Here is a 13821-nt window from a genome sequence, read left to right on the forward strand (position 1 = left end):
ACTGTTTTTATTTTTTCCTTCAAATATTGAGAGATTTATTATCTGCAAATGAAAACACATCAGAGGAAATGTTATTGAATAATAGATGTCTACGTATCTGTTTCATTATGAAGATGGCAGTTTAGACAGGACAAAACCCACTTGGGCTTAGTTTCTCAGCCTTCTGGTCTTGCCTGAGCTACACCTGAGACACCACTTGAACATGATGAGTCAAATATGATATGTGAAGTTACAGAAATGTCAACTTCCATGAATGATAGTATGAGCATGGTTACACTACATTAAAACATCTACAGATACCCAGCCTCAGCAGGACTATAAAGTTGCAGTGTGCAAACTCTGGCTCCCCCCAAATAGGGAGAATCCCACAATCCCAGCTCTAGTCCAAAGTCAAATACCCTCTGATTCTGAACCTGAAACCAAGCCTGAGCCATCTAACATGGAATAGCTGTGGGGTTTTGAGTCCAGATTGGACCTCCCTGGTCCGGCACTCTCGGGACCTGACTGGTCCTGAAGGAAGGTGTTTGCCAGACCAGAGGAGGTCAGCCCTTCAAGCCACCATGCTCCCAGTGCCATGGCCTGCCCACAGACATGCCAGACCACAGATGTTGCCAGATCAGAGAGGTTCAACTCGTACCATGGTTCTCAACCTCTTGTCTGTGGAGTCTGAAAAAGACTTCGACTGAAAACAGACCAAATGGAATTCATTTTTATATACACACAAAAGATTTCTAAAGAGGTGTGCATGTGAATGCCTCCATTCAAAATTTCCAAATGGGTATGTACTTCCGTTTGAAATTTTTGAGGGGTCCACAAATGAAAAGAAACTGAGAGCCACAGTTTTAGTACATCTCTATCCCAAAACTAATGGTTGTTGAGAAGACCTACAAAGAAAGCTTCATAAAGAAGAATGACTTGACCTTCTACTGGAGTTCATCCTAGGCTCTAAGAACTATTACCATTCAGATATGAGGACACATTTTTGGGGGCAAAAGGATGATATAAAATGGCTATTTTTTCTAATAATTAAAACAAACACTGCCAAAATGCTATGGTCTAAAAAAGATAGGATGCTTACCAAGGAAGAAGTGAAGGAAGATAGGTTAAGGTGGACTTGAGAGGCCAATTAACCTGCCTGGCTGCACCTGGAGGTGGACCAAGCCTAATTAAAGATGAAGTCCAAGTGGGAAGGAGTTGAGCAGTGGCTATGAAGAGAGGAGATTTGGAGCAGAAAGGAGCTATCGGAACCAAGGTAAGAACTCTGTAGGTATAGAGTTATGTGGAAAATCTTTTGCAAGTGTAGGAAGAGAATCCAGGGATGGGAGAGAAGCTATTTGTCAGACATAGGACTGAAGTAAGTTCTTCTGGCTGACCCTAAAATAAAGATAGGAACCAAGTACCTGAAAAATATTGCATGTTACAAAGAGTTTAGGAAGAGGCTGATAAAAGTTTTGAGGAAATCTTATGATAGAAAGGAGTCCCAGGAGGTAGTAATAAGGCATCTTGATCAAGCGTGCCTTGGTTGCTTGACCTGAGATTGCTGGATTGGAAACCATTGTAGAAAGTGGGTCTAGATTTCTATATTGATCATTGAAAGGTGGTATCTCCTTTTTATGATGTTTGCAGACTACTGTATGCCTTTCAGGAGTCTGATTTGTCTTATTTAATATCAAGTTTCACCTCACCTGAGGGAGGTGGAGGTGGGGAAGCCCCCTTCCCTGGGCAGTTTTCCAGTCCTGCCCTCACACAGCCCTGTTAGGGGGATGGGCTACATAGGGGATGGTTCCTGGTGTGGCTGGAGGGGGTGGGGGGATGGAGGAGGAAAGGAGGGCTCAGTAACCTCCCAAGAGCTCTGGCATCCCTGTGATACTCTGTTTTGTTTGTCTCCTTCTGTAGGTGGTAAGGGCCATCAACACTGTCCTGCTTCGCAGGGTCCACCTTAGCGACATGGACCCCATCATAGCTGGCTTTGCCGCCATGGGTTTCCCCAACTGTGGGGGGAGAAAAGGGCTATTGACAGCACCTACATCCTCATCTGGGCCTCCTTCCACCGGGCATCTCTCAACATTAACCAGAAGGGAAACTTTTCCATGGTTCTGCAGACCCTGGTCGACCACCCTGGACAGTTTACTGACATCTATATTGGGTGGTCGGGGAAGGCACAGGACACCCACGTGTCCTGCTATTCCAGCCTATTCCAGAAGCTGGTGGCTGGCACTTTCTTCCTGGAGTGCACCATCGGGGCTGGGGACGTGGACATGCCACTGTGTATCGGGGGGGATGCGGCCTACCCTCTCATGCCATGGCTCATGAAGCCCTACATTGGACACCTTGACCCCAACAAGGACTGCTTTAATACCCAGCTGGGCGTGCCTTTGGGCATATCAAAACCTGCTTCTAATGCCTCCTGTCCCGCCTGGATGTAGGGGAGCAAGAGCAGAACATCCCGTATGTGGTGTCCCTGTGTTGCACGCTCCACAACCTCTGTGAGAGCAAGGGGGAGGCGTTCCTCCCTGGCTGGAGGCAGAGGCCAGCTGAGACGGCAGGGCCCCTGAACAGCCACACACAGCTGCCATCTGGCAGGCCGATCAGGCGAGGGTGCGTATCTGTGAGGCCCTGAGGGAGAGTTTCTTGCAAGGACCACAGTGACACTCTCCCACAGGGCCTCCCTACTAGTGGCCTGTGCCTTGCCCCCCTCTACCTTTCCTCCAACAACCCCTCCCTTCCCTACTCCACCCTTTCCCCTGCAGAGACAATTAAACAACTGGATTTGAAAAAAATGAACTCTTTGGTTATTTATTTGGGGTAGAAGTAACTGGGAAAAGTATCTGGAAGAGGGGATGGGGAGGAGGGGGGATGAGAACCTTGGATGGGGGAGGAGGGAGCTGGAAGGGAGAGGAGGGGTGGGGAGAGGCTCAGGGTTAGGGCTGGGAGTGGTGCCTGGTGTGGATGGTTCCTCTGCCGTGTGTGTGTGTGTGGGGGGCGGGGGGGCTCAGCAATCATGCGGGCGGGGGAAGGGGAGGACAGGGAGGCTAGGGGGAGAAGCAAGAATGGGGGTGCTGAAGTAGGGTCAGGCATAGGAGGAGGAGAGGCAGAAGCTGGCAGGCAAGGGAGGAGCAGGAGCTGACTCCAGGTGGGTAAAGAGATCCTGCATTGTTGTGCACATGTTGCATCTCTGCTGCAGCAACTCTGTCCAGCTCTCTTACTACCACTGCATGTTGTCCTGTAGCCTCTGGTCCAGTGTCTTGTGCAGGGCCCAGAGTATGGAGAAGTGCTCCTGCATCAGTTCTTCCTGCATTCTCCGATGCCTGCATCTTCTCCAGTATCAGGCGGCTGCCTCAGGTGGTATTGCCTGTCCTCCTCTTGCGGCTGGCCAAAAGGGGAGAATAAAAAGAGATGGTCAGTCATTCCTGGAGACACTGTCTCTGAAGCTTTGCCCTCAACCTTGAGCCGAGACTGTCAGTTCTCAGGTCAGATTAAGGTGATATCCTGGGAGCAAGTCTATGTGTGGCCTGCTTCCCCCTTCCCCCACATCCCAGGGGCAAGCAGGCATGGGAGGTTGCTGGTCATACTATGGGTGGGAGGGGGCCTTGGGATGGCTGGGCTTGCCTTGTTGCCCCCCACACACTGGGTCCAGCAGTGGTGGTATCCCAAGGGGAGAGAACTTGTATCCCTGGCCGCTGGGGGAGAAGGGATAAGGTTGTGGGGGGAGGAGGTTGTGAGCAGCAGACATCTATACCTGGCAGCCCTGTTCCCAGGAGTGGGTGTTGCCTCAAGTGTGCAGGCATCCTCACGTGCTGTATGTGGTACTCCAGAGTCTGTGTGTCCTTGTCCCCAGCTTTCTTCTTGTGGTGGGAGGGTGTCCCACCTGCATGTCTGAAGTGTGGTTGGCCTCCCTAGAACCTGTGATTAGGAACCCAGGGTGCTCCAATGCAGCCTTCTGGGGCTGTGTGGCCCAGACTGCCACTGCATGTGCATCTTTGTGCATGGCCTGCAGTGCAATTCCTCAGGCCAAGAAGGCTGAGCGAGGAGCACACACCAACCAACCTCCACCCTGTCTGTGTGAGAAAACTAAGGTCACTCACTTGATGTTCCCTCCCCAGCTTTGGAGGATGCCTGGGACACATCCAGGCCATTGGGTACTGGCTCCAGTGTCATTGAGGTGATGGAGCTGGCTGTGTTGTGGTCCTCCTCCTTCTGCTCCCCGGCTCTGGCCCTTGGGTGGGTAATGACAGGTGTCTCCAGCTTTGAGTTGACCACCAGCGTGGGTCAAGGGCTGCACTGCCCCCCAGGATGTGGTGCAGGTCTTGGTAATAGGGGAAGGAGTGTGGTGTTGCCCTGGAGTAGGAGCTGTGCCCCCTTACTGTGGCAGAACTCTTTAACTTTCATCTGGGCCTGCTCCTGGGTCTGGATGTGGCCAGGGTATTGGCCATGTGGCCTTAGATGTCAGCGTTGCGCCGTCTGGAGTGGAGATCCTGGAGGTTTTCTTCCTCGCTGCACACCTCAATGAGCGTCAGGATCTCTGCCTTGCAGGTTCTTGGGAGCCCTCAGAGTGCTCTCTGGGAACGGGAGAGAGGGAGAAGGGGGTCAACCAGGGCCAGCCTTAGGCTGATTCGCCCGATTCCCCTGAATCAGGCCCCGCGCCTAAAGGGGCCCCACGGCCTGAACCCGGAAGTGTGCTGGGCGCCATGGGCGGCGAGTTAATATTCAGAGCCGGGGGCCCTGCTCCACCAATATTTGGAGATGGGTCTCTCCCCTGGCTCTGCCTGGAGCGGTCCCCGGACCCCACCTGCCGGCCTCCCCGCGTGTCCTCTCACCCCGGCCGGCCCCACAGTGTCCCCCTTGGTCCCATCCCGTCCCTGCCGTGCACAGCTTTCAGTCCGGCTCCCCGCCACCAGCTGCTGCTGTCATGTGTGGCGTTCCCAGGTGAGCAGGGAGACACCCGGGCATGACGTGACGTCACGGCCCGGGACTTTAAAACTGCTCAGCGCTGCATTGCACCGCTTAGCCCTAGCTCCAGGTTCAGAGTCCAGGCACAGACTCTGTCCCTGCAAAGTGGAAGGCAGAAGGTAAGGGAGGGGGAAAACTAGGGGGAAGAGGTGGGAGAGGAAGGGGCTTGTGGGGAGGGGGAAGGGGTGAGAGAGAAAGGGGCTTGTGCGGGGGGGGGGGAAGGGATGGGAGAGGAAGAGGCTTGTGCGGAGCGGGAAGGGGAAGAAAGGGGAAGGCACCAAGTGACAGCGTGGAGGAGAGACAAATGCCAGGGGGCCAAGTGCAGACAATGAGGAAAAGGGCAGGAGGGGAGGTGTCAGTGGGAGGGAGGACAAGGTGATGCTGGGAGAGGAGAGGGGAAGGGCATTGGGGGCTAGAAGAGGGAGGGGGAGGTGCTGGGAGAAGGCTTGAAAGAAGAGGTGGGCATGAGAAAGGTGGGGATGGTGCAAGTCATGTGTGAGGGCACAGAGGGGCAGGAGGGGAATGGGGGCACAGAGTGGTGAGGGGGTGGGCATCATGGAAAAAGAGGGCAAAGGGGGCAGGGACAGTAAGGGAAGGGGGAGGCACCAGGAGGGTGTAGGGTTAAGGGAAGGTGCAGGTGCCAGGGGATTCTGGGGTGAAGCAGAAGGGCAGACACCTGCAGGGGAGGGACTAGCACCAAAGGAGAGAGGCCGGGCAGGTGTGTAGAGGAAGGTGTTAGGAGAGGGGATGAGGAGGGGTTGCTCACATGATCAGAGTGGGGCTACTGGGGGAGTGGGCACAGGGGGGAGAGAAGGGCTGGTGGAGGGGGGCAGGTTGCAGGAAGGCTGAGGGCAGTGAGAAGGGCAGGAGTCAGGACAGCAGAGGAGGGTGAGGAGTTGGGGGGGCAGCAGCCACCATGGGAGCTGATGGAGCAAGGGGAGGAGACATGGCAGCAGAGAGAAAAGGTAAAGGTTTACAAAATATTTATTAGTAACTTGGGTGCCACAGTGGCACATCCAAACAAGCCACATGAACTCAGTACAGGTGCACAACACAAAATCCATTCTGCTCATGGGAGGAAACTCTTAGGCTATGTCTACACTGGCAGCTTCTTGCGCAAGAACATCTTGTGCAAGGGTTCTTGTGCAAGAAGTCTTGCACAAGAACATGTCCACACAGCCATGTGCGAGCTGTGCTTTTGCGCAAGAGCATCCATGGCAGTGTGGACGCTCTCTTGCGCAGGAAAACTCCAATGGCCATTTTAGCCATAGGGGTTTCTTGTGCAAGAAATCCCTGCCGAGTGTCCACACTGCCCTCTTGCACAAGAGACCTAACACCTGTTAGAAAAGAGCATAGCTCTTGCGCAAGACACCCTCTCTTACCACACCGTACTGTAAATTTCCTTGCATAAGAGCAGGCGGGCAGTGTGGCTGCTCTGTGGGTTCTTGCGCAAGAACGGCTTTACTTGCGGAAGAACCCACAGAGTGTAGACATAGCCTTAGAGGGAACATTTCCCCCAGCCTCTCTGCCCCCAAGTTAATGTCACACACATTGGGTTAATGAAATTGCATGATAGTTGCATGAGAGGAGTTTGGTGGGGGCCAAACTAATCCCTGTTGGTAGGAGGATGCTGGGAAAAGTCCTTCAAGAGGGGTGACATGACACCTTTTACCTCTGGTCATGTGTCTATCTTGCCCTGAGCATGTTACCTCCAGAGGCCTGGTTAACAGGGCTCGGGGTGTGGCTAATGGGGCACCACCAAAAATTATATAAATCTGTGGCCCTGCCAGCCCCAGAGGAGGAGTGCGTCGGCCGCCTGTGCGTGTGTGATTTTTTGTGCTGTGTTTACTCAATCAAAAAAATTCCCGGGGCCCCATGTTGAAACTTTTGTGTGCCTTTTTTTTTTTTTTGTTCAACCAAAATTGCTGCGGGGTCCTGTTGAAATTGTTCTAATTGGGCCCCGCACTTCCTAAAGCCGGACCTGGGGTCAGCCTGCTGGCCTGCTGAGGCTGAGTTGCTGTGGCAGCTGCAGTGTGGCTGGAGGCTGTCAGGGTCAGCTTCCTGCCACAAGCCCTTTTCCCTGTGGCTGCAGCTTTAAGGGCTGCAGAAGAAGAGGAACTATGAAGTCCTGAGGAATGTGAATGGAGTGGCCAGCAAGGCACCTGTGGGATTTCCTGGAGGCCCCTTATTTCAAAATAACTCCCTGTGTCACATCCACACATTCCCTATTCCAAAATAGCTATTTTGGAAGAGGCGTTATTCCTTGTGGAATGAGGTTTACAGAAGTCGGAGAAGGCCGTTCATTATTTTGAAATAAGGGAATGGCTATGTAAATGCTCACATTGTTATTTCAAAATAATGCTAGTTATCTAGCAGTGCAGTGTAGACACATCCTGGGTGGCTCTGCAGGGGCCAGTCCAGCCCATAAGGAAGTGCTCTGGAGTGGCAACTATCTACAGTATTTTACAAACACATTGATAAAACAAGTCCTATGACAGTTGTGTGAAATGAGTGATCAGTCCCATTGCACAGATGGGAAAGTGAGGGGTAGTGAGTGACAGTTAGACATTAGACCAACACCTTCAAGGCTTGAAGTCTCTCTTCACAAACACACATACACTTGAGACTTCCCTTTTTGTAAGGGCCCAGTTTCATCTGGCATAGGCACAAGGTGGTTTTTGTGAGGGTTTTTTTTTTTTTTTTTTTTGGAGCAAGCTCCTGTTCTGACCCCCTGCTCCAAAAATCCATTTAATATAAAGGTCTCAGAGAACATATCAGATATTGAACAGATTAACATTTATTTAGAGAATGTTTGCAAACAAACAACAGATACAAGTTAACAGTAGAGCAAATAGACACATCCAGAGACAGGTTATGAGGTTAGGGTGAAGGGGTACATGGTTTACATTACAGCAGCAGCGTGACTTTTGAGCCCAGTGCTTTGGTTCCAAGACCCCGTGCCGTTTTACTTTGTGTATGCCATGGGTATGATCCACTTACAAAGCAGCCGCATCGTCCAGAATACCAGTTGTGCCTCTTATATGGCCTAAAGAGTACATATGTAAATTCTGGGGAATGATGGGGAGGAAGTAGGTGGAGTTACAGTGTGTGGCTTTTGGAGAGCCAGCAGAGCATAAAGGGAGCATGTGAAGCCCCGGATGAAGATAGTAAATGGTTTGTGTAGAATCCCAGTATATATATATAGGTGGGTGGGGGTGCTTTCCCTAGGGAGTAGACCTACCGGTTTTATTTAGTAGAACTATGATATTAGGGTAATTGAAGGCCCCATCATCTGCCTGATTTTAGTATCCCCAATTAATTTTTGGGGAGAGGTATATACAAGATCCCTTGGGGGATACAGCCTGGGCTCTCCTGAGGTCTGATCCTTGTCAGAGATTTTGTGGAGGCCCTGGCTGACAAAGGGGGATGCAGCCGGCAGCAAGCCTGACTGAATCCCAATTGGATGGGTAATTTATATATGTAAAGTCCGTGTGTCGGGGAAAGACCAATGCATTCTCTGGTCTTCCGTGTCCCTCGGAGTCCTCTTCCTCCGTGTCCGTGTCCTCTTGTGAGTTTCTAGCCACGACTGTTGTATGGGCACGGCCCTCTGGGGGGAAAGTGGGTGAAGTTTCCCTGGGAAGCCCTGGCCCCTTTTTTTCACAGTAGGTGGCATTAGCTCAGTCCTTGGGGGGAGGAAAAACTCAAAAAACCTCCCCTGGTGGTGTATGACACCGAGTCCTTACGTCTTCTCCGTCCCTTGGTGTGCTCTTCTGCTGCTTCCTTGTTCTTGATGGCTGTGTCTACACTGGCCTGAATTTCCGGAACTGCTTAAAACGGAATACATTCCGTTTTAAGTTTTTCCGGAAAAGGAGCATCTACATTGGCAGGCTGCTTTTCCGGAAAAGCCCTTTTTCCGGAAAAGCATCTGTGGCCAATGTAGACGCGCTTTTCCGGAAAAGAGCCCCGATTGTCATTTTTGCGATCAGGGCTTTTTTCTGGAAAAGACTACTGGGCTGTCTACACTGGCCCTTTTCCGGAACAGTGTTCTGGAATAAGGACTTATGCCCGAGCGGGAGCAGTGTAGCTTTTCCGGAATAGTGGCTGATTTTGTACCGTAGAGCATCGTTGCTTTTCCGGAAATTCAAGGGCCAGTGTAGACAGCTCGCAGCTTATTCCGGAAAAGCAGCTGATTTTCCGGAATAAGAGGCCCAGTGTAGACACAGCCCCTGGGTTTATCTCTATAGCTGTTGCGGGCAACAGAGCCCTCCAGGGGGGGTAAGAAGGGTGAGTTACCCCTGGAGGTGCCCCTGCCAGATCCCCCACAGCAAGGCTATGTCTAGACTGCAAGCCTCTTTCGAAAGAGCCTCTTTCGAAAGAGAGCGTCTAGGTTGCAGGTTGAACTTTCGAAAAAGTGGCTTGCTTTTTCGAAAGAAAGCATCCAGTGAGTCTGGATGCTCTCTTTCGAAGAAGCCCTATTTACATTGAAGAACGCCTTCTTTCGAAAGAGGAACTTTCGAAAGAAGGCGTTCTTCCTCGTGAAATGAGGTTTACCGCCATCGAAAGAAAAGCCGCGTTCTTTCCATTTAATTTCGAAAGAACGCGGCTTGAGTCTGGACGCAGGGGAAGTTTTTTCGGAAAAAGGCTACTTTTCCCAAAAAAAACCCTGAGTCTGGACACAGCCCAAGTAGCAGCAACTTAGATCCACTGTTGCCAACAAAGTTACAGTTCCAACCTATCACAGAAACCCAAAGATCAAGTACAATCCCAAAGTTCAAAGTCTTAAAGACCAGGGACCAAAGTCCCGATGTGGTCCACAGAGTCAGAGTCTGTGCTCAGTCCCAAAGATTTTCATGTCCCTTGGCATCCCCTTCCTCTGTATCCCTGTCCTCTGTTTCGTTGGGGAGCAGCACCTGATGGGGGGGAGGATGTCTTGACCAGGGTGAAGGGTAGTGAGTCAAGAGAGACCCCGTGGGTGCAACCTGGCCTCACCCTCTGTGGTGAGCTATGAACTTAGACTCCTGGGAGGGAAAAGGAGGGAAAGAAAAGGAGGAAGAATCTCCCCAAAAAACCCTCCCGCGGTCCTGTGTGACTTCCACGTGGTCTTACTTGTCCTGGGATTGCCGGTGGCCCGTGACGTGTTCCGTGTAGATCTCACAGGACCACTGGATACGAGCAGGAGCGGTCCGAGGCCGGCTGCGGGCACCCTGGGCGGCAGCGCCCTAGGCAACGGCCAAGTCCGCCTGTAGTCACGGGCCACCCCTGGATACTACACTTGATCTTGCCCTGGGACCCGCGCGCTGCTGCTTAGCGGCAGAACAGGGCGGGCACGGGCAGGACGCTGGGAGCCTCCCTCTGGCTGTTCGTTACCCGAGGGACGCGTCTCCCTGCCTGTTTCCCCCCGGGGTCCGGAGTGGGGGTGCTAACGCCGATGGTGCATTTTCATGGCTCGGGGCTGACTTCCCAGGGATGCTCCTCACGGGGGGGGGGGGCGGCACCTCAGGGCCCTGGGGCGCGCTTGGCGGGGCACAGAGGCGAGGCGCCGACTCTCTCTGCGCGCCTCCGACAGGCGCCCCTGCCAGCAGGCCCCTCGCCTGGCTGCGGCGCAGGGGGACGTTCGCGCGCCGAGGGAAAGTCCGCGCTGCAGCGGCTCGGCCCCGCTCCCGGCTTGAATGTGCCTCCCCAGCCGGTGGGGTGCAAACAGCCCCCTCCTATTGGCCGCCGCGCCCCACGTGAGCCCTCTGGGTTTGGCTGGCGAGGGAGGGGGCGGTTGCTACGGTAACGCGAGTGAGTAGCAGCACCCGCGAGTGGTGAGCAGCCCCCGAGCCGGTCTCGCGCCGCAGCAGCCCCCATCGCTCCTCATTGCCCGTCACCCCGGGGGCGGCACCCCCCCCCTTCGCTGTCCCCGAGGAGCAGAAGGCGGCGCGTGCGGCTACTCCGGAGCGGCAGGTACCCAGAGGGGGCAGGTACCGCTCCCCTCCCGGTGCGCGGGGGAGTCTCCCTGCCTCGGAGAAGGGTGCGAAAGTTTTTTTTTTTCTTTCAGGGCTGGTGGAGGGGCCGAGCCCGGGCTGGCGGGGCGGGGCGGGGGTGCCCGGGGGAAATCCAATCCGCCTGTCGCCCTCCTGCGAGACGGGGAGGGGGGCAGCTCCCCTCCTGTCCCCCCGAAACGCTTCCTCTTGCCCCTTCCTTGGGTCCCACTGCGGAAGGGATCCAAAGGGGCGATCATCCCCTCGCTGCCCCTCCCATAAGGATCGGAGGGGAAATCACTCGTTCCTCCAGGTGCCTCCTGCTAAAAGGTGCAAAAGGGAAATCTGCCTAGACTCGCAGCTATCCCTCGCCTCCCACGCAGATCAGAGGAGAACCGCTCCTTCCCCCGCCTGCTGCATAGAGGTGCAATGGGAAATCTGCCCTTTGTAGAGGAGAAGATTGGGGGAGAACCCCCTTCTGCACTCCCCAAATAGCATGTGCTCCTTCCTGCTTAGGAGGCACCGGGGAACCTACTGGTGCGGGTAGCTTCAAGTGACCAACTGCGGGGGAGGGGGAAGACACCGCCCCTAGCTGCCAGCAGCTGGGGCTGATCTCTGAATGAAAGGGCAAAGCCTGAGTGCACTGACCGAGGCAGGAGAGCAGGCGGCTGCAGCCCATTTTCCAGCCAGGCGGTGCAGCGGGTGAGCGAGAGGGGCTTGGGAGCTGTAGATCACGACTAGGACCCGCAGAACTGAGAGCGAAACGGTAGCAGCTTGGCTGTATCTCCATCCCAGGCACTCAGCAGATCTGTCGTTTCTTGGATTCCTTTTGCCTTTACTTCTTGCTCCTTAAAGCCAAAGGTGGGGAGAGTAGCTTCTTTTTGCTTTCCCCTGTTGGCACAAGAAGACTAATTAAAAATGCTATACTAGTAATGAGTTAATTAAATCTTTTGAAAGGCTGAATGCATTAATGCTTCTGAAGCTTTAACTTCTGCTGGAAGATTAAACAGGTCTGACTTTTATTTTGGCTTTGGAGCTATTCCTGTGCTGTTTCAGCTGCTGTCTTCTTTACTAGTTGTAGATTTGCAAAGAAAGCAGTTAAAATACAGATTTTTTTTGTTCTTTTTGGGGGTGAGGGGAACATTCTTAAGTTATTGAATTTTTTGTAAAGAGTGTGTTGAAAGGAACATATGGCTTGGATAATCTTGCTAGGATAGCAATTAACTCATTGATGTAGATTCAATTTTCTTATTCAGAATGGTTCTGCACTCAAGAATATGTTGATATCTGTGCCATCAGAAAACAATACCTTCTGGAGAGAAGCATCCCAATACAAACAAAAGATTTCTCCCCTCCCCCTTTATTTTATGGTATATATGACCAAGAGCAACTTCCTACAGTATTTTTTCCCCAGAAGGCTACTTTAGGAAGGCAGCCCATTGCTACATTTTTGGTTTTTACAAAGGAATTGAGGTTTGTTGGACACTGTAGATTTCTGTAACTTGCATGGTTATTTATGTTTTTAAGTAAAGGAGGATATTTGTATTTGCTTATGATGAATCAGTTACAAATCTCTTATTTGTTGGTAGGCCCTGATCCTACAACTTGAATCTTAAATATGGCCTGCTATATCTCTGTGCAGCCTTAATGAAGTCAGTAGGCTGTTTAGGAGTATAGTGGCCCACCTGCACAGATCCAGTTACAGGACTGGAGCCTTGGATCCCAATCCTGCAAAGATTTAATCTAATTGAAGTTCATGGGGATAATTAGAATGATTAAAATTAAGACAATGGGTAAATCTTGGCAGGACTGGGGCTTTAGGATATAAATTCTTTAAAAGTAGTGGTCGTGTCTTTGTATCTGTTTGCAGAACGTAGTACAATGGGGCCCCGAAGCTTCTGACTGTTATTAAATAGTGATATTCAGTGATGCGGCACTATAGTAGCCTTAAAATTGTTAAGTGTTCTGTGATGTCTCAAAGTGTACTTATTGGAAAAAAATATGAATTTATTTTAAACCAGATTATTGTGATATATTGATTCTGCCTTTACACCAATCTTCTACCAACTAAATTAACATTTCACGGCTTTGGGATTAGATTTTGGTTGGGATAGAGCAGAAACTCCTTAGTTTTTGTTGGGAGAGAACTGGGACATGAAACTGAACCACTAATTATCTTAAATGTTTTGGCTAGTGAACCCTTTTGTTCAAATGTTCTTCAAGCACTAGGATTTCTATTCTCTTGCATTAATATTTTTAAAGGAAAACAATGGTAACAAGATGCTTTCTTATTTTTAGTGCAGCTGGATGCAAATTAACATAAGCACAAAGGGTTGGGAACATGACCTTAAGAGGGCATTCACTGTATGTCCAGAGGAAATATGAATATCAATTAAATTGGTATGTGATCCTCTGGACTCAATCTAAGTTGGTGCTGAGATGGTTAAAAAGTAAAAATTGGAATATAAAGAACTTGTGAGAGACTGCTTTTTATGGTTCAGAGGACCTTTCATGCAGGGAGACGCTGTCCTTACTTGCACTGGTTATGTCATGCTCTCACAGTATGGCATAACAAGATGTGACTGATGCAGTCTCATGTTCACAGTGGAATCACTGGAGGAAGAAAAGTTTTTACTGCTGTGATTTAAGGGTATCTTCAAAAGTATTTCTTGCATGTGTTGCTATTGTTGAGATTAAAGATGGTGTACAAGCTTCGAGTTACACATTGACAATAATAGGTGTGCTGCCACAGACCAGGAAGAATCTGCAGCTCAGAGCAGAAGTTAGAAATTGCTCACTATTTCTGTATGAAATAAGTTTTGTGGTCTCAAATGATGTCCGAGTGATTGAGTATAAAAGCATCACCACAACTGCATTAATAGGCACTCTTCTGTGTGCAGTTTCAACA

General features: G+C 51.3%; 1 protein-coding gene and 1 long non-coding RNA gene across 2 annotated transcripts in view; one reads left to right on the plus strand and one right to left on the minus strand.

Moving 5' to 3' along the window:
- Positions 1-2897: 2897 nt before the first annotated feature.
- Positions 2898-10673, minus strand: LOC112545942 (uncharacterized). The gene is made up of 3 exons (XR_003089529.2): positions 10057-10673; positions 4086-4559; positions 2898-3369 (listed from the first exon to the last, which is right to left on the minus strand). It is a non-coding gene; the product is annotated as an uncharacterized LOC112545942 (long non-coding RNA).
- Positions 10674-10824: 151 nt separating this feature from the next.
- The window catches only part of NAV2 (neuron navigator 2), a 696386-nt gene continuing 693389 nt past the window's right edge, over positions 10825-13821 (plus strand). Inside the window, exon 1 of the mRNA XM_075927729.1 lies at positions 10825-10963. The gene's annotated coding sequence lies outside the window, so the exon portion shown is untranslated. The remainder of the gene's footprint in view (positions 10964-13821) is intronic.

Source organism: Pelodiscus sinensis, chromosome 4 (genome assembly GCF_049634645.1).
Source record: "Pelodiscus sinensis isolate JC-2024 chromosome 4, ASM4963464v1, whole genome shotgun sequence".
Taxonomy (NCBI): Eukaryota; Metazoa; Chordata; order Testudines; family Trionychidae; genus Pelodiscus; species Pelodiscus sinensis.